This window comes from Hippopotamus amphibius, chromosome 12 (assembly GCF_030028045.1).
Source record: "Hippopotamus amphibius kiboko isolate mHipAmp2 chromosome 12, mHipAmp2.hap2, whole genome shotgun sequence".
In the NCBI taxonomy this organism is placed as follows: domain Eukaryota; kingdom Metazoa; phylum Chordata; class Mammalia; order Artiodactyla; family Hippopotamidae; genus Hippopotamus; species Hippopotamus amphibius.
This window is the reverse complement of record NC_080197.1, coordinates 67,187,641-67,212,427: the sequence shown is the minus strand read 5'-3', so window position 1 is coordinate 67,212,427 and position 24,787 is coordinate 67,187,641. Positions and strand designations below refer to the sequence as shown.

Sequence of the window (24,787 nt, the reverse complement as noted above, 5' to 3'; positions counted from 1 at the left end):
GTGGGATCCTGGATACTGTTCCTAGGCTGGGGTAAGTCAAAATCCAGTGCATGATTTGCAATATTTCTCATGCCAGCCTTAGCTTAAGAAGCTGACTTAAAACCAAAAGAAAACCACCTAATTAATAAAAACGCTAGGATCCTAGTGTCAGGATTTCTGCTGATGCCTCAGAGAATCAGGTAGTTCTGTGAGCGTGTGTGGGAAAGGGGCAGTCCTGAGAATTTATGGGGAGGGCAGGGCAGGGCAGCCCACGCAGGAGAGGGTCGGGGAGCCCGGAGAGCTGGGCCCTTGTCTCCAACAGCAAGGCTGCCACAGACCCACACGGAGGAAGAGATCAGTGAGGGCGGGAAGTCGTAGTGCATTCTGTTTTCTCTCTGCGCACTGAGCTCGGGGTTCCTGACATACAGGGGAGAGGATGGAAAGGGCGTGCTGTAAAAGCTCCGTCATCACAATCCTACAAAGGAAACAGATTGTAAAAGCTGCGAGAAGGATTTATGACTTCGGGGACCTTCGTGCGTCCTTTTATTAGCCAAGTACATCACTTCCCTCCCATCTTTATGCTGACAACACTCCTTAGCCCTTCCCCGGATTTCTTGTCAAACTGGGCAACTATATAAAATGAACAGACCAGAGCTGCGGGGAAGGGCTGATTGATTCTTGTGTGTGCCTGCACATTAAGAAGTAATCGTATTCTGCTAAGAGGTTCTCTTATGCAGGCTTCCAGTGAGGGAATCTCGGATTGTTTCCGACAGCTATGTGTTTTTAAAGAGTTTTATTTTTTCTTACAAGGGTCTTCCTAAGAGCATAAATCAGCATGTAAAGAGAAGAGTATGCTAGCCCAACAGTTTCACAGAAGTTATTTGCAAGTTTGGAGAGAGCTCTGATGCATGGGGCCATGGCCCAGCCCAGTCACTGAATGGTGCAGGCCCTTCCTTTCAAGCTATCTGTGTAGCTGGCTTTGCATTTCTGCTACCTTTACGAATGTGATGTTCCTAAGGGACAGCTCAGATCTTCTCTCTTCTGTAAAGCCTTTCTTTTTTTTTAATTAAAGTATATTATAACATAATATTGTGTTAATTTCAGGTGTACAGCAAAGTGATTCGGTTATACATATATATTTTTATATTCTTTTTTTAATTCTTTTCTATTATAGTTTATGACAAGATATTGAATATAGTTCCCTATGCTCTACAGTAAATCCTTGTTGCTTATCTATTTTATATATAGTAGTGTGCATCTGTGAATCCCATACTCCCCGTTTATCCCTCCCCCCGCCCTTTCCCCTTCAGTAACCGTTAGTTTGTTTTTCATGTCTGTGAGTCTGTTTCTGTTTTGTAAATAAGTTCATTTGTACTATTTTTTAGATTCCACACATAAGTGATATGATATGATATTTGTCTTTCTCTGTGTGACTTAAACACCACTTAGTATGATAATCTCTGTCCACTTGTGTTGCTGCAAATGGCATTATTTAGTTCTTTTTTATCGCTAAGTAATATTCCATATATATATCTCTCACATCTTTATCCATCGCTAAGTAATATTCCATATATGTGTATATATATATATCTCACATCTTCTTTATCCATTCATCTGTTGATGGACGTTTAAGTTTCCTCCATATCTTGGCTATTGTAAATAGTGCTGCAATGAACATTGGGGTGCATGTATTTTTTTCAGATAGAGCTTGCAAAGCCTTTCTTGATTTCTCCAAGACTGAATTAATTTCTCTGTATTCCAACAACAAAAAACAACAAAATTAATAGTTGCAAAAATGTAATGAGCATTCGCCTCTTCTATAGGCGTTATTCTACACGTTGACTCACTGATTCTCTACAACAACCGTGTGATGTCTGCCTGTTATTTTCTGAGGCTCAGAACAGAGAAATGACCTGCCCAAGGTCACACAGCTACAAAGAGCAAGAATATGCATTTTTAACCTAGACATAGGCAATCTGACTCCCGGGTATGTATTCTTTATTTCAAACAAATTCTGGTTCAAAGGGAAAGAATAGCCTCTCAAGCTGTCAGTACTGCCACTTTTAGTCAGTCATAGACCTAATGTGCTTACCTTGTGCTACTTGCTTTGAATCTCCCTGAACTCCCATGCGTGGTGGGTCCACTGGAATTCTGTGCTTGTGGGGATCCTGACTATTGTATGCTGATGGAGTACAAGGTGTTCACATAGGCATGCATGCATGCACGCTCCATTGCCACGTTGGAATTCACTTACAAAACACAAGCTCAAAGACAAAATGACTAAGAACTTCAAGTTAGTGACAGCAAAGTATTAAACCAAGTGTGGGGCCCTGCTGAGCACGGAGTCCTGTGTTACTGCTCAGGTTGCATTAAGAAGCCAGCCCTGCTTATGAGATACTGCTTAATTTTTTTGCTTTTCAGACGAGATAGTGATGGTGGAAGAGGTGAAATAACATACTTAAGCTCAAACCAACAGAAATTGGAGGAGCCTGGATCTGAACGCGGGTATGGCTGGCTGCTTCCAGAGTTCACATTTCTAGTGTTCAGTACTGTTATAACTTGGCTATGCACTTGCCTGCCCATAACCATTAGTGGATTGTAAAGAGCGGATTATCAATGGTGGGCGATAAAGTGTCCAAATTGTTCTCCCTCTCTATTCATTCTCCTGTGTAGCACTTGACCAAAGTGCCTTCCCTTTACTGCACTTTATATTTTTCTAAACACCTTCTTTCTCAATACCCTTGCTCATCACCACAATCTTAGGAGAGACTTAGGGTCGTTACTCTTTTTGTAGGTGACGGCATTGAGGCTCAAACGCACAAACTGATGTTCCAAGGTCACTCTGTCAACAGCGAAGCTGAGTCTGGGGTTCTTTCCTAACAAGCCTCCATTTGAGCCAAAATTCAAATAAACTGCAGGACTTGTGGCCAAGTGATAAGGGAAGGAAGAATATTGGCTCATAAAACAAAATGAGGTTTCCAGATTTCCTTTACATAACAGGGAACATGATTTAGTGGAAAGAACCTGTGAATTGAGGTCAGGGAGACTGGATTTTAAGTATAATCACATCTATTAATTGTGTAAAATTGGCAACTTCACTTCTGAGCACCAAAACCCTCATATGCAAAAAGGGATATTTATACTTACCCCAAAGGAGGGCTGTATCTAATGAGAAAACTTGTGAGGCTCAGTAAATCTGAGTTTCCCTGTTCCTACTGGTCATGATCTACTGGTCATATAGATAGCGGAGAACTCAGTCTAATGTCCTCTCTTCCAGAGAGGCCAGGCTGGCTGAAGGCAAATTCAGAGTGCAGGAAACACCTAGAGTCTTACTATATTCCATTCTTTAACTCCACACAATCTCTGCTTCTGCTTCCCGTCATCAATATTAGGTGTGAAGAAAAGACACCACCAGGTACTATGATTAATACATAAAGGTTATGCTAAATGTGTGAGGCCATGGACGTTCTGGTCTTTATACGATACCAATTCAGAAATTTCATTGTGAAGTCATTTAAAAGTATGAACTAATGGGTAGTTTGGCCACACTTACCAGACTTGAAATTATTATTAATTTCTTTACTACCGTAATAACATTGATTTAGATGAAGCTCCATAACATAGAAAGTGTATGGTATTTAGTAGTAATTAACATCCTTTAATTAGGAAGAATTGCCAAGTAGTTTTCTCTCTTGGCTCTGTTGTTGGCTAAGTGCAGCTGGACGCAAATTCAGCTTAATCACAAAGGGGACAGCTTGTGTTTTCTGTTAAATTTGCCTTTAATGGATTAAAAAATATCCTTTGGTATTATATTTTGTCATAATAAGGCACATTTGAATCGCCAATGTTATACAATGTGAATAGCCCAAATGTCATAAACCTTATGGATAAAACCATTCACCTAGAGATGCACACATAGGATATAAAGTGAGTGTAGAAATTTGATACGTCCATATGCTCAAGTTGTATAAGTCTTAATACTGGCTTTGCTATTATTATTCCTCTAGAAGCACAATATAAAATTTCATATTTTCACGTGCATTTATAGTAAATGTTATTCCTTGCTAACCAGAGAGGCATTTAGGCAATTGCTAGGTATGAAAATTGCTGACATTTTCTGAATTTCAAATGACAAATGAGATGTTCCTGTCAGTTTACTGTGTAACTCCATAGCATATGGTGCTTCTGCTGGTGGGTGTTTTTTCAAAGTTTGCAGATCACACCACGAGAAAGTCCCTCTGGTGGGCTTCTGCAACACTTAGCAACTGTGAATCTGAAGTGACAGTACAGAGGGAAAAAGACTAAAAAAAAGAGCGTTTTTTTTTTTTTTTTGACAGTGAGAAGGCAGTACAAAGTGAATGATAAGTTAATACAGGGAGGTGGAGCGTTGAGACACCAATCTAGCAAAAGGAAAAAAAAAAAGAAGCAGTTTTCCCTTTTATAGGGCAAATCAGGAAGTTATCTACATTCTTAAAACAGTGTATAATGTCAGATTTCAGGGAAAGAATAAGAATTAAGAGACTGACTAGAATTAGAATAATTGTCAACTATGTTACACAGAAGCTTAGAAATGGAGGAGAGATTGTTTCAAGGGATAGAGAAAAGTGCCAAAATTATATCTACACCAGAAATCGGAAAATAACTCCAAATAATGAAGATTTGAAAAGAAAGCCTCTGTTATTCAAAATGGGACAGCTTATTTAAAGCCAGCTATCAGCAGAGCCCTGTTCCTTTCATTGCCATCACTTTAATGGGTCACTCTGTTTTGCTTTGTTCAATAATGCCTGCATTCCAGAGTGTTTCTGTACAGTGGTCCAGCTACCAGTCAATTAAATGGAAAAGCCAGTGAAATTGGTTGCTGGAACTAATTGATTGGCCAGTTCCATTACAGTAGTTCCAACTGCCCTAAGGACCACTGCCCAAGACTCATTTTTCAATACATTCTTCCTTGGACTCCAAAAGCTTTCCACTATTTATCAACCACCAGAATTTTTATTGATGCCTAAAGAGCACAGAAGAAGTACGAGTGATTTAAAATGATGTGTTTTTAAAAGAGTTCAACCTCCCATTTCTCTTATTCTGGAATCTTTTGATATTTTCACCCCCATATCCATGTAACACTAGATTTTTTACATAGGAAAGGAGAACTTATCCAGTAAAACTAAGAATGTGCTGAATGGTATTGAGTCTCTTGATTATTGAACTTACAGGAGTTGGGAGTTGATCCCAGACAATAACAGCAAACAATAATGATAATAGGTAAAATGTATTCTATTCTAAGCATGTCATGTGAATGAAATCACATAATCTTCACACATAAAAAACTTACTATTCCAACTTCACAGATGAGGAAAATGAGGCACTCAGAGGCCAACCATCTTACTCAAATTCCCTTGGGAAGTAGGATAGCAGCAACCTTCTTCGAGTATGGATGTAAAATAGATATTGTTTGTCTGCAAAACCTTGGGCTCCCCTCTCTCCCATACACTCCTCAGCCCTAGGTTGAGCCATTACAGTCCCACATATATACTTTATGACTCTCAGGTCATAGATAATTGGATATAAAGGGTGGACCATCAAAGGCTGGAACGGGCCTGACATTTTCTTTCTCACAAGACTGCTGGACTTATCTTAGGGTTGGGGTGGCCCAGAGGCACCCGAACAAGGAGAAGAGGCCAGGAGGCTGACAGGAGAGTCATTGAAGAGAGCAGTGGGAATGAGAGGGACCCTTGGTGAGAAGGAAAGAGCAAACTCTATTGACATTTTACTCCCCAGCTCTTGTCTGCAGGGGACCTGGGTGTCCTTTCTGCCACTGAGTTCCGTGGGAGACCCCCATGGCTTTCTACCAAAACTCTTTTCATTTTTTCTTAACCATACTTGAGTGAGTTCTTGTTACATACAAACAAATAATTCTGAAGAAAACTGTGATTCTTCTCTGAGGGGCTTCTGTTCTGCTTCATCCCAAACCACTCTGAATTGCTACCCCAAAATGCGTGTTCATTCATGGGCTTCCAAAACACCTACTGTATCCCCCCAACACTGATACTGTCATCAGAAGGCAGGATCGAAAGGGTCAAAACAAAGACACTGGAATTCCCTGGTGGTCCAGTGGTTAGGACTCGATGCTTTCACTGCAGAGGGCAGTGAAAATCCCTGGTTGGGGAACTAAATCCCACAAGCTACGAGCGTGAGGTGCGGCCAAATGGTGTTTAACGAGATAGGATGTGTCAAATCCCCCATCGTGTTGCTTAGCAGATGAAAGGCTCTTAAATGTTTGTTTTCTTCTTGTTCCCATTTATTCAGTAAGCCTTACAGCAACTGTGGGTTCTATATTTTGTAGGTTACAACCAACGGAAATCTCGTGTTCTTCCATAAGTATGTGAATGCATGTTAACGTGTCTCTGCTTTCATTTGGGGAAATAAGCAGTAGAGCAGTGTGATTAAAAGGGGAGTTGGGTTGACTGATAATGACAGTCAATTAACCTGAGATGGTTAATTTGATGTCGACTTGGCTGGGCTAAGGGATGTCCAGATAGCTGGTAAAACATCATTTCTGCACATGTTTGTAGGGTGTTTCTGGAAGAGACTAGCATTTGAATTGGTAGCGTGAGTAAAGAAGAAAGTCTCCATCAATGTGGGGGGAGAGTATCACCCCATCCCTTGAGGGCCCAAGTAAAACAAAAAATGTGGAGGCAGGTCAGATTCACTCTGCTTGAGCTGAGACATCCATCTTCTCCTGCCTTTGGGCATCAACACTCCTGGTTCTCAGTCCTTTGGCCTCGAACAGAATTACACCCTAGCTTTCCTGGGTCTCCAGCTTGCAGAGAGAAGGGCCTGACTTCTCAGCCTCCACAACCACCTGAGCCAATTCCTGCCATCAATCTTTCTCTCTCTCCATATGGAGAAAGATTTATTATATTAAATCATTCCCTCTCTATAGGTGTATACACGTGTGTGTGTGTGTGTTTACCTATATCTATAGCTATATCTGTTTCAGGGTTCTCTAGAGAAACAGATCGGTTCTGTTTTCTCTGGAGACCCCTGACTAATATACCATCTAGAAGCTGAGAACAGTGCCTGGCTCAGCGAAAGAGTTCAGGGCAGGTTAGCATTAATTATCATTTTTATTCTCATCATTATACTTCTGGCCCCTTTCCTTTCTCAATGACATCATTTCTACATCTTTGGATTAGTATGAACCAAGCTTATTCTCTAGATACTGTGGAAAGTTGTTATGGATGAGTAAGTTTGATTTACAGGAGCTGCCTGTGTTTCTTTTCTTAAAAGTAATGGTTATTAGGCCCATGACATCTGATTTGCTTGCAAATCTTATTTTTTTTCTGTTTCTCCAAGAAATATAACAAAACACTTAAAGCTTGTGTATAAATTTGTTTCGTGTGACACTTTTCTATCATATAAAGAATTGCTTATCAAAGACATTTTAATAGAACTAAATTTAAATTTACTTCCCAACTCTTTACCTTTTCCAAGTTTCTTTAGTAAATGAGGTAATGAGTAAATATATCTCAAAATCAAGGAGTTGGTTGTTTATAGTAATGCTTCACAAAATCCAGATAGTCGATGGTGCAGCTCTGCAGCTTTCTGCTTTCATTTAATATCAAAGTATCATAGAAAAGAGGGGGAAATAATTTTTTTAAAAAGTGCAGTGTACAGAATCCAACAGAAAGCCATGACAGGAAATATCACATTGTATGTTACTTTCAGGCAAGGATATAATTTCTTCTTCTTTCTTTATAACTTCACCAGACTCCATAAATGTTGACTGAACTAACTGACATTGATTCTGCCCTAAACACATTAGAAACAGGACTTTTCCTTCAACATATAATTAGTGTATTTCTTGAGATCAGCACAATAAACAGACTGCTAGGTGTTTATAACAATGCTATCAGTTCATTTTAAAGAAGAGTAATACAAATAGGAAGAGATGACAAGCCAAAGTAAATCTACGCAGGTATCAATTACTATTATGTCCCTATTAGTGGAGATACGATTGTGATTTGATGTCACAAAACAGTACCCTTTCCTGACAGATGTTAGAAGCCAAAGTGCTTTTAAGAACCAGTTGGTCTCAAAATGACAGAAGTCCTGTATCCTCATCAGATTCCGCATTGGGAAGGGATTCACCTTTCATCTGTCACACTTACTTGATGTATATGACATCAGTTGCAAGGCCTACATTTGTAATAACAAGGTGTCCAGGTGTTCTGTTGACATCAAAGCTCAGAGAGCACAGGCTGCTGTGTCATGGGAAAGGAAGCCATCGAGATGGGGAACCAGTTGCCACATAGGTCAATTCAGTCTGATGTGAGACATGCAAGAGTGCCAAGAGGCTACTAAGTTCAGTTCGAAGGTATGGTCAGTAGAAAATAAGAGATTACACTCTCACCAATTTTCTCCGAGAGGCAGCCATCTGAGCAGAACAGTTGCTAAGAGCAAACCAGACTAAGAACAACCTTTGAACACCAGGGATCGCAAACCATATTTCCATGACTCTTTCAAAAACCACTAGGGCCATAGAGTGCCTTCATGAGAGTCTGAAAAAGGCATCCCTTATGGGTGGACAAATTAGAAAAAGGCTGCTCTCTAGTTGGATGCGCCAGTTATCAACCTATGGGCTCTCAGCCACAGATCCACTCTTCCTCGCCCTGCTAATGATTCTGGCACGTTTCTCCCTTGCCAACTGGCACTAAATTAAGCCTGTCAATGCAGGGTGCTGGAGGGACAAGGAAGAGGATGTCCCTCTTCCTGGTTCTGGTGTGTGCTCTCTTCTGGCAGTAACGCACTGCCCCTTTGGGATCTTCCACCACTTCTCCAAAGCATGGCTTTCCAGCAAGTTCTGCTCTAGCTGCACCTCAGCAAACTTCTCTGCCATTTCGTGGACCCCTGCCATGCTCTCTCCAGCAAAGCCTGTATCTCAGCCCTGGTGGACAGGGGTCTTTCTTCTAGGCTCATTCCTTACTTGGGTGCTTTGCCTCAGTTGTAGAAGTAGTGGCTGATGCCTACATCAGTTATCCCTGTATTATTTTTATTGTTCTTTTTTGTTTGTTTTTTTGTTTTTATTTTATTGACTGTGTTGGGTCTTTTTTTGCTGTGTGCGGGCTTTCTTTAGTTACGGTGAATGGGGGCTACTCTTCGTTGTGGTGCACGGGCTCCTCATTGCCGTGGCTTCTCTTGTTGCGGAGCACGGGCTCTAGGTTCATGGGCTTCAGTAGTTGCAGCACATGGGCTCAATAGTTATGGCTCATGGGCTCTAAAACGCAGGCTCAATAGTTGTGGTGCACGGGCTTAGTTGCTCTGTGGCATGTGGGATCTTCCTGGAACGGGGATCGAACCCGTGTCCCCTGCATTGGCAGGCGGATTCTTAACCACTGCACCACCTAGGAAGCCCCCCTGTATTGTTTTGACTTCTCTAACCCTCTGTTACTCCAGTCCCCTGTTGTAGTTAATTATTCTTTATATTAAACTTTCCCTGTTCACCATATGTATGGTTTCCATGTCCTGAATAGACACAGACTGACACAGTGGATGAATTAGAATGGTGGTCCTTTGATAAGATTTAATGAGTACCAAGGAAAAAGCACCTCTGTTCCCCATGGCAGCGGCCCTTAGCAGGACATTCCACTTGCTGGTGAGTAAGCACTGGACCTCAGCCCCCATTTGCTTCAGTACATTGACAGGCATCTTCGAGCGCTTGCATAACCTGTACAACCACCAGGTATCATCCTTTGCTGGACCACTGAAGCTCTATACATCAAAACACGCACTGCTGTCTCTGCTCTCAAGATGCCCTCAGGCGAGTGGGAGAGACAGACAAGTAAACAGACAATGGGAAACAGGCTTTGATGGAGGGAATCACAAGGTACTATGGAAATGCTTAGACAGAGAGGAGAGACCCCGATTATACTGCTGCATAAAATACTCCAGAACACAGAGGCTTAAAACAACAGTAACTATTTATTATCTTACTGAGCTGCTATGCGTCAGGAGATCGGGAGCGGCTTAGCCGGGTGATTCTGGCTTGCGATCGCTCATGAGGTTACAGTCAAGGTCTCAGCCAGGGCTTCAGTCACTTAAAAGCTCAACTAGGGCTGCAGGATCTTCTTCTAAGATAATTCACTCTCTTGGCGGGCAAGTTGATACTAGCTGTTGGCATAAAGCCTCACCACACTGACCTCTCCATAGAGCTGACTGAATGATTTCAAGATAAGGCTGTGGGCTTCTCCCAGAGTAAATGACAGAAGAGAAAGCAAGGTAGGATTTACTATTTTTATTATGACATAGTCTCAAAAGTCATATAGTTGACTTGGCCATAAAAAAGAATGAAATAATGCTATTTGCAGCAACATGGATGCAACTAGAGATTATCATACTAGTAAAGTAAGTCAGAAAGAGAAAGATAAATACCATACGATATCACTTATATGTGGAATCTAAAATATGAGACAAATAAGCCTATCACGAAACAGAAACAGACTCACGGGCACAGAGAATAGACTTGTGATTGCCAAGGGAGGGAGTGATGGAGGGATGGATTGGGAGTTTGGGATCAAGAGATGAAAACTATTATATATGGGATGGATAAACAACAAGGTCCAACTGTATAGCACAGGGAACTGCATTCAATATCCTATCATAAACCAAAATGTAAAAGAATATTTTAAAAAAGAATGTATGTATATATGTATAACTGAGTCACTTTGCTGTACAGCAGAAATTAATACAACATTGTAAATCAACTATATTTCAGTAAAAAAAAAATCACAATTTTGACAATTTCCTATAGATTATACAGGTCAAGCTTACTTAATTTAGGAGGAGACCGCAAGAGTGTGAATATCAGGAGGTAATATAATCAGCGGGCATTGTAAAGACTGGCTACTGCAACCCCCCTGCAACAAACCAGAGGCAGGAAAGCTTCCTGCCAGAGAAAATATTGGAGGTGGGACTGGCAGGCTGCAGTAGCAAGTAATATAGAGTGAAACAATGCCCCAAGCAAAGGTATTGGCACGTGCAAAGCTATGGCAAATGCTGAAGTGTCACTCTGTTAACCTACTCAGGGTTTTGAGGTAGGAGGATGATGCTGGGCAAGTGCAGTGAGAAATGATCGGATACACAGTCAGAGGTAAGATCACAAAGGACCTTGTTCAGCATTCTGCTTGGAGGCTGTGGGTAGCCATGGACAAATTTTAATCAGGGTAATAATTTTTAATGCTTGTATCTGGAAAGACGGCCGCTTAGGTCCAGTGCACCTATTGCAGTTAATTTCCAACTCTTCTTAGAAGCACAAATACCTTCAGTGCGACCTCCTGCCCTTTTCTCTGTGCCTTCTCTGGTTTTCTTGTCCTTAAGCACATCTGAAGCCTAAGGGGCATGGCCAGGGTGAATTGAGAAGTTATGTTCCCGGTTTCTATGACCTTCCTGGAAGCCCCCTTTATGGGCCTGCTGGCGTGCTGGGTGTTGCAGGGACTGTGGTTGAAAACAGACTAAGTGATACTGGCTTCAGTCAGTGACAGTGCTGGAGTCAAGGGACATCACTGCTCTGAAAAGGCCGTTTTATACAGGTGTCAGTGTGGCAGGCCAGCTTGGGATTCTTTAGTCTTTTCAGCTGTAATCATAAGCAAGGAAAATAAAACTGTTGACATTAGCATTGTCAAAGATAAAGAACAACTTTTTGTGTGTGTGTATGTATGTATATATAATTTATATTGTATTACAGAAATATTATATGTATTATAGATCTGTAGTATAATTTTATATTATATATATAAATATAAATAAATTATACACACACACACACACACACACACTTTTATGTTAGGTGTCAGACTCTGGATTAGGAAATATTATATGTCTCTTCCAGGAACAGAAGCAATGCATTAAAGTCAATTTCCAATTTTCCACAGAAGAAGGAATAAGAATAAGACATAAAATTAAAATCTTTACATAATCCTTACTCTCATTTCTATTGTCATACTCTTCTCTTGCAGCACTCAGAGATGTAAACAAGTTTACAAGTAACAAATTGCCTAATTTTAATCCCTTCTACTAAATCATTCACATGCCTTGGCAATTTACTTTCCCTTCTTAAGACAATTGGCTCACCGTATAGTTAGGGAGCAGGCATAGTTAGCCTTTAAAAATCTCTTTCAGACACTGAAAAGATTCCATTTTATGAATTTCACTCTTCAAAGCCACCCTCTTATTGGAGATGCTAACGGCTGAGGGAAGTGTGAGATATGAAAAGAGATACAGTAATTCCCAAGCCATATAATCTGTCTCTGAAAATTTAAAATTTCGTGTACTACTAGACCCTGTGTTTTACTTGCTGTTGACATAATTCAGATAACAAAGGGAAGAGTCATCAAAAACTCCTAAAAAAAGAGGAAGTCCATCTTGCTAATTCCTGGTCTAATTTTTTTCCAGAAGTACCCTAACTGGACTAGTGCAGCACTTTGGAAAAGATCACACACATTAAAGACTCACTGTCCATTTAAAAGAAAATACAGATAATTTTTAAAGATAACCTGAGGGGACCTTATACCACCTTATTCAGTCCATTCTTTCCAAGATATTTCTTGGTTCCTTATATGTTTTCTCAATACTTTGCTGCTGACTTGCACTCACGGTCTGTAGAGGCCCAAGGACTGAAGAGCCATTCCAGCAACCAAGAAAGATATAGGAAGCTCTGGCCGACAGGGCAAAAATCCCAAACAGGAAAGACACATGAAGTTCACAAGGCAGGGGTAGGACGGAAGGAAAAAGCTCTGATGAGCACTGAATTACCCCAGAATCCCTCAATTATAGCCATTTGAGTTGACTGTGGACAAAATCTCAACTAGTCGCTTACTTTGTTAGAAAATGTGACAGTTAACTTTATGTATCAACCTGACTGGGTCATGGGGTGCCCAAGTATTTGGTGAAACATTATTCTGGGTATTTCTTTCTTTTTTTCTATTTTTAACTATTTATTTATTTATTTGCTACATTGGGTCTTCATTGCTGCACACGGGCTTTCTCTTGTCGCCACGAACAGGGGCTACTATTCACTGTGGTGTGTAGGCTTATTGTTGTGGTGGCTTCTCTTGTTGTGGAGCATGGGCTCTAGGCACGAGGGCTTCAGCAGTTGTGGCATGTGGGCTCAGTAGTTGTGGTGCATGAGCTTAGTTGCTCTGCGGCATTTGGGATCTTCCTGGACCAGGGATTGAACCTGTGTCCCCTGCATTGGCAGGCAGATTCTTAACCACTGTGCCACCAGGGAAGTCCTATTCTTGATATTTCTCTGAGGATGTTTTTGGATGAGATTAACATTTAAACTGGTAGACTGAGTAACACAGATTGCCCTCCCTAATATGGGTGGGTCTCATTCAATCGTGTGAAGACTTGAATAGGACAAAAAGTCTGGTTCTCCCCCAAGTAAGAGAATTTCTCCTGCCTGTGGGCAGAACTGGCTGCCTTGGTAGAGTATAATTATTTGTGGGGAGGGTCAGGGAAAACTCTTTTTCTACCCCCACCAAAGTCTTTACTACCTACTGATAGATGCCAAAAATTCTCCTTCACTCTTCCTTCTTGATATATTTCCAAAAATTCCAAGAATATAACATTTCAAACAGTTACTTACAGCATTTTGGGAGCGGTTAGTGTCCAGACAGGAAATCAGAAACCACATTAGGTATTTCAACAGAGGGAGTTTAAGATAAAGAATTGCTTAAGCAAACATTGGAAGAATGAAGAAGCATAGGGTGAATATTTAAGTTACACCAAGATAGTAACTGTAGGAAGTAGCCACCTTAGGATCAAAAGAAAGAGGTTGTGGTTATCTAAATCCGCACGCTTAGGGAGGAGGCCCTGCAGAGTTGGAACGCAGACTTCTTAGTACAGGGAGCTGTCTAGCAGCATCTGGTACCTAGAGGTCAGAAGAGTGGCCCCATGGATGCAGGGCTCAGAAACTTGAGTGGAAGAACTTCCCAGCCTCGCCTTTCAGGTATCTGGGAGTGATGAAGAAGGACGGGAACTGGGACCACTAGGCTATTGCTGGCAAGACATAAACAACTGACATATAAAAGGCAAGTCCATGATCCATCTCTCTTCTCTCTCTCTCCCCTCCCTCTCTCCTGCCCTCTATTGGTTATACCTAACAGACAAAGGATGAACAGCTTTGCCAAGTCCTAGTCCTAGCATCTCATAATATAGTGGGATGGATTTATATCTGGGAGATAGTAGTTTAATAACCATTATGAAAGGAAAGATTTGAAAACAGGTTTTGATGGAGAAGAAAACCTAAATAGATAGATTCTAGTGGCATTAGAGGGGAACATGAGTGAAATTACAGGAGGGTGGACAGCAGAATAGAAAGGCATCCTTGTGACGGTTTTGCAAAGTATCAGCTTTGATGCCTCTAGGTAATAATAGTAACAAAGGTTAAAGCTAGTTGTAAATAGTAGTAAATCTATAAATAACAAAATAATAATATACCTTTATACTTAAAATCTGTATCGCTTATCCAGCGGTGCTAAGCTTGGTGTAGAAATACTTTATACCCATGCTGATATTTTGTAATCTTCAGTGACTCTGATAAAAATGATTAAACTCATTGTAGATATAAGAAGCAACATAGTAATATAATTGAAACATTAAAACGTCATCACTTTAGGAAATTATACAATATTTCAAATGTTTAAAGAGTTAACATTGGGTAATTACAATGTTTGTGGCAATATTTTAAGGGCTTTACATGTATTAACTCAGTTCCCACCATAACCCTATTTCTCTCATTTTACCCATTTTATAGTTAAAAAAACTATGACAGAGAGGGGTTAAGTAACTTGGAAACAGTCACACAGCCCCAAGTGGCAGAGCTAGGATTTTACTCCAGTATTCCAACTCAAGCATTCCAGTTTACACTGTTAGTAAAAATATTTTTTGATTAAAAGAAAATTTCTTCCAGTCATATTGTGAGCTTTAGTTTCCTTATCAATAAATAGGGATAATAATTTCTGTGTGATAGGATTTTTGTAATGATTAGATAATACAATATTTGTTAGAAGTTCTAGTACAAGGTTTATCATATATTAAGTTCTTAATAACTGGTAGCTGTCATTTATACTTCTGAACATCTTTATTGAGGTAGGTGAAAGGTAAGTCATCTGGGGCTCACTTGATATTTTGGAAATAAACAGAAATACCTCCTTTAAGCAAGATTCATGAGCAAAGGAGAGCACACACTAGCCACTAATACAGCCTGATAAACAACGATGTGTTCTGGGAAGGACAGCATGGGTTTTCTTATGCGCTTTTTAAGCCGTTAGTTATATTAATAGGTCATTATCCGAATAAGCATCCTAACTTTTAAAATCTCAATTTCTTAAATAAATGGGAAGCAAGAAAACAAAACAATTACTAGCAGAGACCCTTTGGCCTGCCCTACTAGCCCTACTCAATCTGCACTCAAGAGGGAAAATACCATTTGGGGACTTGAACTGTGATGGGCTCTAAGGTGATGTATTTTTCTGTTTGCTTTTAAAAAAAGAGAGATGAGAGGATAATGTAGTGTAATGGCTGCATTGTGTAATTGTGGATAGAACAAATATAATAATATGCTTCTCTAGCACGAAACAATAACTCTGATTCCTTCTCATTATTCTGAAAGTGGGTGAACACACATATACAAATGTTCTAAATGAAAGCCTTGTTTTGTAGGGTTATTTATTGAAGAGACCTCATACAAATATCTGTGTAAGACTAGACCTCCATATTGGTTAAAACACAAAGAAGAAAAAAAAAAAAAGAATGCAACACTTCGCTCTTGGGGTGTTTTAGGAAATTTCAAAACATGGCTGGAACTGTAATAACAAAGAGCATCTCAGGTTTGTAACCAAGGCAACTCTTCCTGCTCTGCATTCAGACTTTCCTGTTGATTATCTATTGTAATGCCAATAATTGCAGTTGAGAGGAGTCTCTGTTTGTTGTGAGAGACAATTAGCACTCGAAACAAAATAACAGATTTAAATAAATTGGGGGACTCAACAGTGTGACCTGATCTCTTAGGAACAAGCAACAGCTCTGGAATAAGAGTGACTCTTGTGTTTGCAGCGGCTTCCAGAGTGAGAGAGTCGTCATCCAAAGTTACTTGAGGTCTTACTGGTGATTACTTGAGTTGTTACGGTTGAAAACCATTTGTTTCTCCTTAGATTCTGTTGGAAAATAGTTTAATAAATCCAAACCTGCAAGAAGGTGATACTGAATTTTCAGCGATAGGCTTCTTCAAACAACTTGTCTCTACATGTAATGCTTCATTAAAAATATTTTCTCCAATTATTGTCACAATTATTCTTCACTGTTAAATAGGCTGTATTTTAAATTACTGTTTATTTTCATTCAGATGCAAATGGAAAGCTTTGCAACTCCTGATCTACATCTTTGCCTCACCTGCAATTTTTGCTTTCAAAATGAAACTCACCATTGGTATGAGGACTATTTACGGAAATCATTCCATAGTACAGACTCTCAAAGTCAGTGTTAATGAGCTCGTGGACCCATGACTCGTAGAGACTTTCTGAAGTCTCAATAAATCTGTAGTGTTCCAAGGACAAATAAGTTTTCCCTGACTCTACTTTCTTTCAGAGTCTCATTTATTATTTATTTAAACCAGCACTCTGGTCTCCTGTTTCCATGTGATGAGATTTCTGCTAGAATGATACTCGTAGCCTCTCCCTTCAGCTATTCGATTTGTGAGTTCAGGAGGAGAAACTGAATGAGCTGGACTCAACCCTTCCTGGATTTTTCTTTTTCAGAGTGAACATGTCCACAGGCTTCATGAATCAGCCCTCTGCCATGTGGTAAGTGGTCTGTTTCCAGGGGGATGTGGCCTGCAGCTGTTAAACTATCCCAGTGAATAAGGAAAGGGGTCTTTCAAGTTCAGCAATAAAGGCAGCTCTAAAGCCACATTCTCCAATCAGCTTTAACAGTAATGAAGCTGTTGGTTTGATCTCCATCTGTCTATCTCTTCTATCTCTAAATTGGTTCTGAATTCAACTGGGAAAGAGGGATGTTCTGTATTGGCTGCCCCAAATACCTAACATATGTCTTCCACATCCAATGTAGTTGATAAATATTAACTAATGACAAGTCATAGAATGTAAATTTCATGAAAGCAGAGCCCTAGCTTGTGTTATTCACTGCCATTTCTCTAGCACATAGAAGTTATTATAAATATCTGTTGGGTGGCTGAAGTTACAGCTTCTTTAGTTCAGATCACAAAAATTCTCATATTTTGGAATAAAGCATTTGGGGTATTTCATTTTTTTCCTCACTGACACTCGAAAGATTGACGAAAGATGGTCATAATGTAAATGAAAGGACCCGGACCATGGCAGAATCGTTGAATTATTCACAGGAGAGATTGACAGTGTGGGGTGCCGCAGAGTGAAATTGATGCTTATCTAAGGCTTGTTCTCTGGCCTCGGACCACAAGGCTGGGAAATCTCAAAGGCTAGAAAAGGAACAAAGAGCACTGACATGGGGCAGTGACAAAGGCTGGTCCTAAGGAACACAAGGAAGGGATTTGAGGATGTGAAGGGTGGATTCTAAAGTAGATAGGGAGCTCACACAACACTTGGTATGAAGAAATGGAAGAGAATGTCTCTGAGCCATGGCTTCCAGCAGGCTGTGTAGACTGACAGAGAATAGGATGACACAGGACACTGGGAAAGATGTTTTCAAAATAGGATGCCATTCTTGATGTCAGCGACAGTGGACTTTAAAATATACACTTTGGGGGCTTCCTAGGTGGTGCAACGGTTGGGAATCCGCCTGCCAATGCAGAGGTCATGGGTTCGATCCCAGCTCCAGGAAGATCCCACATGCCGCGGAGCAACTAAGCCCGTGTGCCAAAAAAAAAAAAAAAAAAAAAAAAATACACTTTGATCCTATCTGCCAAAGAGACAGGAAGTAGCAGGGCAGACTTCACTGAGCCAGAAACAAGTGAGGCGGGCGAGCACCTAAAACTCTACCTATTGGAGGGGAGACCGGAAACTCAGAAACGGGGCACTTAAGAGAACTACAGGCAGCTGCAAATGAAAAGACTAAGGATTGATCCTAGAGACCTCAAAACAAACAAAGACAATCCAACAGCACGAAAGTGTAGAACTGGGGCAACACACAGGGAAGAAGATTCGAGACCAGAAGCTATTCTTTTGTTCATAGGAGCTTAAGATTCCTAAGAGGAACTGGTATGCCATCTTCACTATATAGCATTTATAATTTTTGACCATAATTAAGCCTAAGCATAGCAAAATGTATATAGCTCTCATTCTTGTGTATGGATTCAGACATTCCCCAGAAATCTCTTAATGAAGTCCTGAGGCTACCTTTTGGGTACTGTTATATATAGGGCTCAACTATTAGTTAACATTATGGTGCCAACATGGGTGAGAATGTGCCAACAGAAGCTCATCCTTCTGTGTTGAGAAAGTACGGTACTGAAGTAACAGAGCTGCGGGAGTTCTGGTGCAGTGCCTGAATGCGGGCTCTGGAGTTAGAGCACCTGGGTTTGAACTCTGCCCAGCCATGTACTCGCTAGTTGTGAAAGCTTGGGTCAGTCACTCCTCATCGGTAGCTTCAGTTTCCTCATCTACATCAACGTACACATAGAGATTAGAAGAGTGTTTACAATATAGAGCTGTAGTAAGAATCTGCTAAGGTAAGTCACATACACAAATGTTTGTATAAAATGAATTGATTACCTGTTTATATAAATTTCATGAGTTGTTCACAAGAGATAATTCACATAAAACCCTTTGCACAGTGACTGGCGTGTGACTGAGTTCACAGAAACGGTGAGATGTTACTATCAATGGATCCTGAACACATGCGGAGTCCCTGCTGTGTACTGAGTGACCGTCAAAAATATGCTGGACATCCAGCTATTGCTATCCAACCACACTTTATAGTTCATGTTTAGTCCAGCCTCTTTCAAAGCTGCGAATTGTCCTTTTCTTTACAATAGCACTGATTTTTTTTCCTCCAAAAAGCCTAAGCAGTGTATGATTGGTCTACCTCTCCCAATCTACTGCTCCTCTTCCCTATAGAAATTTTAGTGACAAGGCACTTGGTAATATGATCAGTAAGCCCTGGATCCCCTGCTTTTCCCATCCTGGTCTTATTCAAAGGCTCTGATTCCTATTGCCTCTTTTCTTCTCCTTTCTCCCCCTTTCTTCTTTCTTCGTGTATTTCTAAGCCTCTATTATGTACACTGTATATTGCTAGAAGCTGTGGAAAATCCCAAGAAGCACACACGCATGTACACACACACACACACACACACACACACACACACACCCCATGTTCTCAAGCATTTAGAATCTTTTGGAGGAGACAAGACACAAAAAGTTAAATATAAGACTTGAATGGCAATGCAAGACACTATTGCAAGATATGTACCAAAGCTGTTTATGATATGTGGTCAGTGATATTCCTTACAAACCTAGCATATCACACTGTCAGTCTCTTGTGAATAATTTAGAGTTTCTAATTCTTTCTTGCACACAGAGATGGCTTTACCCTATAGATCACGAAGATGTAGAAATCATCTAATTCCAGTGACGCTAGATGAACTTAAAACCTTAAGTGGGAAGAAGCTAGAAATCCAAATGACTACATAAAGGAAACTCACTATTGGTAACATTTTTGGAGTTTGATGCAATTATTTGCTGGAGGGGCTCTTGAAATCACCACCAAATTCCTACTGGAGTGTGGATGAGCGTAAAATGTGAAATGAAGCACAAATACTCACGTAGGAGGAAAACCTTGGAAAGCAGTAATGCTAAAAGGTCTGGGGTTATAATTGGTGGCAAATTCATACGAACATGGAATGCAAGGCAGGTGCAGAAAAAGAAAGACAATGTAACTTAGGTGGACGAAGCAAAGACATCACATTACAGATCAAAGGAAACATAGACAAGTCTGTTTACCTCTCTTTGGTGAAACACTTTTGGAATAATACACACGATGTTGGCATTTCAGCCTAAGGAAGATGTTGAAAAACAAAGGAGATTCCAATGTGAGAAGTACACGTGACTATAAGGACCTGCCAGATTGATTTATGAGGTGTGACTGGCACAACCAGCACCGAAGTCTGTGCACACATGGGAGCATCTCTTACAGAAGCCCAATGATTATCACAATAATTATAGTCTTCTTCTGCAGTTCTATTGTTGGGGATACGCATTTGTTGGCTTAAGTTAAGGTCCCTTGCCTTAAAAAGAGATTATTTTAAAATTTGTCATCAGGCAGGCCCTATCCAGGAAATAAAAATACGTGCAATTCACATACAATTGTCAAATTCAAGCTCATTTGTAATAAGTGAAAGAGACTGTAGTTCTAAAAGCAAACGGTTCTAGTGACAACAGAAGTGAAAAATAACCTTAGCTGATGGATAAATAGTAATTGTTGCTAGACTTATTCCTGGCCCATAATCCAAGTGCCAGGTTTGAAATTTTATAAATATAGTATCTTAAAGGGAGAGGTGATTAATACTTTAGGAGAGGAGAGGTAATAGAATGGCAGAAAGAAATGGAAAACAGGCAAAAAGGGCTGAAGGGTGCCCATTCAGTGACATAGTTTCTTAGGAAAGATAAAAGAACTTGAGCTAATTTATTGATATTCAGGAAGGTACTTAAATTTACCTTGTTTGCTTAAAAAAGATAACTATATTATAAGCCATAAATTACTGAAATTGTTATATGAGTACATAAGGAAAACATGAATGTTTTAAATATAGGATAAAAATAGTTCTTGTTGGAGATACTATTTACTCAAAAGGCTGACTCTGCATATATAACTGTTACAAAAGAAATCACTTTAAATTCCTTATGTAATCAACTGGCATTTTATAGTGAACTGCAAAAAAAGTCAGCAGCAAATGTGAAAAATTTTAGAATACATATATCTCAGAAATGATTGCCTTTTACTTATAAATGCACTTTAGAATATATTCAGTATGAATTATTTTCTGTTTGGAAATAATTGTCTATAAGTGGTATAAAGAAAAGGAAAGTTATGGGCAAACACATAACTTGTAAAGCTATTTTAATGATTGTGGTTCCACATATATTTATGCTTGAGTTTAGGGGAAGTGTTTTGAAATTCATGTAGAGCACTGAAAAAAAGTTACAGGACAAATGATTCAAATTGAGGTCAACCAAATTATAAATCAAAACATAAATGTAAATCACAGTACATTTATTTTCAACATAGTCACAAAATAACCTGTTTACTGGCTGAAACAAAGCATATTACATTTAAAAATTTATTCTAGTCAGCATTAATATCTTATGAAAAAGTCAAAATTAGCTCCATCTGTACAAAAACCTCCAATTGCTCATCATTGTTTATTGAATCAAATGAAAAATTTTCAGCTTATAGGCAACTCAATTAGTTTTTCCAGGCCTCTCCGCAGTGTAGATGACTCAATCTATCTTTTCTATTTCATTAATTCATGGCTTATAACTTAATAGTTGGTTACTTCTTTGTGAAGTGAACAGAATAATTTTAAGCGCATTCCTAATCATAATGAAATTCTTTCAAGTTCTTGGAAGATATCTCATCTGTTTTTTCTGGACTAGTTGTTGCCGTTCAAATGTCTACGCAGGCCGCGTAGGTAACATAAGTAGATACAGTGGATCTGGCGGGGACCAGACACATGGGAGAGGACACATCTGTCTGAGGCTCAGCTAATGCACAAACCTGATCGTTGACATGCAGTGATGGTCTGCCTGGTTGCTAGCTTTTCCAGTTCTTTAAGAGGAGTCCGAAATCTATCTCTTATGTGAAATTTCCAACTCTTGAAAGTGGGAAATGATTTTTTAAAAAACTGCTATGTAACCTTCAAAAGAAAATAAACAGTTTCCAGGCTGAATATGGTCCTTGCACTCTTATCATTTTTAAAAACTTAAAAAAAAATTTTTTTTTCCAGCATTCAAAATCTTGTTCGTAATAAGACAGGATCTGAGGTTGGTTTTTGTAACCACAGCTGACCCGTTGGCCTCTGGGCCCTTGGAACATATATAGGCTTTGGTGTGGCTGTGCAGGGTTCCTGGAGCCTTGCCTAGATGGCTGGACACCTCTCGGACCTTTCAAGGACCGGAGAGGAGGACAGGGCCCCACCCCTTGGGAGGGGGCGTCCCGGGCCAGCTGGTCAAAGGGGAGGATCTTGAGCATGGGGCTCCGGGTGGCTGCCCCTGACGCAGAGCACGCACCTGCAACTCAGGCACCTCCTGGACATGCACATCATCGGGGATAGTCCCTAGGACCGCAGCTGTTTTCCTTTCCTGGCCAGGACACTTTATCTTCTGGATCATCTGGGAAAGGGACAGGGGCAACCCGTGGGTGCAGCTCACGAACAACCTCTTCAACACAATCTGGTTGAAGGTAGAGTCGGTTTGTCTGTCCAGAAACCTGTGCAGCTTGGTCAACAGACTTAGGGAGATGTCCTGGCTCTTGGGCTTGTCAATGAAAATAATCAATAAATAATCAATAATAAGAATAGGAAAGACTTTTATGTGAGCCAAACTGAGGACTAGCCCAGAAGCCCACTTCCCAGATTACTCTTAGAAACTGGCTTTTCAACAGATTTTGTATCTTGTCAGAACAAAGAACATTAAACAAGTCAGGGTTACATTTCTTCAAGGTTTCAAAAAAAAAAAACAAAAACAAAAAGAGAGAGAAAAGAAAAGAAAACAGCATGTACACAGCCAGTCAGCATGGCCTTGGCATCTGGGAAGGGAGTCTTATCATCAAAGGAAGACCATCATTTGTGTCCCAGGAAAAGGGGCATTTTATCTTTATTTTTGACATGAACATTCTTTACTTTTGGTCACTGTGCCCTTTTTCTTTAATAATAAAGCTGATATACAATGTATTTTTGATAGGCCACCAGCAGGCTATTTTAGATAGCATAAAATTCAAGTTAACTTGTGTATAAGCCAGAATGACTTCCCAATATCTCAATATGTGAACGTTTCTTTTATCAGGCTCCTTGCATCAAACCTTTCTTTTTTTTTTAATTTTTTATTTTTTTGGGGGTACATCAAGTTCAATCATCTGTTTTTATACACATATCCCCGTATTCCCTCCCTTCCTTGACTCCCCCGCCTCGAGTCCCCCCCACCCTCCCCGCCCCGCCCCAGTCCTCTAAGGCATCTTCCATGGCATCAAACCTTTCCATCCTTGTTATGGGGACATCAGCTCCCATGATGGCGCCCCATCCTTGGGCAGGTCCCAAAAGAGAGAGCAGAGACAGAGTGGGCAGGGAAAGCCTTCAGCCAGTGGTACCTTGGTCCTTGAACTTTTAGTTTTAACCTCCCTGGCAAATTCTAAACCAACTAAGCTCCCAACCTCCGATTCAGTTTTCTGCCCTTGTGTCTTTGTTCACAACTGTTCATGGACCAGGACAGCTCTGGTCCCTTTTTCTCCTGTCAATTCACTCTGAGACTTCCCCTGATCCTCTTCTTTATGAAACATCCCTTCTTTTTCTCCAGATCTCTTTTTTTCCCTTTGAATCCATGTAATATTAAACCCTTTCCTACGCCAAAGTCTTCCTTGTGTCTTATTCATTTATATATGTATTTTATTCTTATTGCTAACTGTATAAAGTCCTTGAAGGCAGAGATTATTTTACTCTGCCTGACACTTAGAAGACCTTCAGTAAATGCTTGTAGAATTGAAATGAATTGGATGTGGAAGATATGACTTACAGATGCCCTGTTGGCAATGTTTTCATGGAGACTCTTACTTGAGCTGAAGAGTTAATATTTACAAGGCTAAAGTCTAGTGAAAAAAAATCAGTTAAATCATGTTTCCTTAACAGATGGTGCATCTGTGTTTCCTAATGCAATTTCCTGACTGTGTATAATTGTCATAATTAAGTAATAGTTGCCTGCACAATCTTTGGTAAAAAAGAATCTCTCCTACATGTGGACTTAATGTCCCAATCCTGATCAATAAATGCTCCTGCATTTGATTCAATGCAGTCTGTTTCTGGTAGATTTCCTTCTTTGACCCCAAACAATTGATAAAGCCCTTCTTGGTTTTAGGTTGTGAAAGGAGGCAGTGTAGAGCAAACCAGGCCTATATAGTTAATTTCTGAAATAACCCTGGGACCCAGGATGCAGAATTTTCTGGCTTTCTGGTCACTCTTGGTCTAATGCCTGAGTTAGTATAGGGGGACCTCAGCAGAGCTTGAGGAAAGTTGATGAATTTTTTTTTCACTCACTTATCCATAGAATAGCAATAAGAATTAGAAATTTTTATCATTCATACTTCTTTCTGTTTGATCTGTATCAAGTGCATTGTTTACAAGACAGTTGGGAAGGTGGTGGAAAGATCATTAAAGAGACCAGCTGTTTGATCTTGAAAAGCAGGGAGGTTACCTGAGCACCTTAGGTCTAGTTTTCTCATGTGTAAGATTAAAAAAATAATATGCCTGTCTCAAAGTAATCCTCATTTCAGGATTAAATGAAATAATATATGCAAAAACAACTTTGTGAATATGCTGTCCAAGTGTTCACTGTTGTTTATTTGAAGAACTTATGCACCTGTTCCTTTGGTGGTAGATATCTAATTTCTTGGGAACCCTCTTGAGTCAGCAAACAATGGCGGGACCAAATCGGGCCAAACCCACTCGTTTACTTACTGTCTAAGGCTGCTTCACTCAAGCGTGGCAACACTAAGTAGTGACAACAGAAACCTTAGGTCCCATAAAGTAAGAAATATTTAATATCTAGTTTTT

General features: G+C 40.0%; 1 pseudogene; it reads right to left on the bottom strand.

Annotated features, from left to right (window-relative positions):
• Window positions 1-222: 222 nt before the first annotated feature.
• LOC130834011 (ribosomal protein L18-like) lies at window positions 223-24,348 on the bottom strand (annotated as a pseudogene).
• Between the last annotated feature and the right edge of the window lie 439 nt (window positions 24,349-24,787).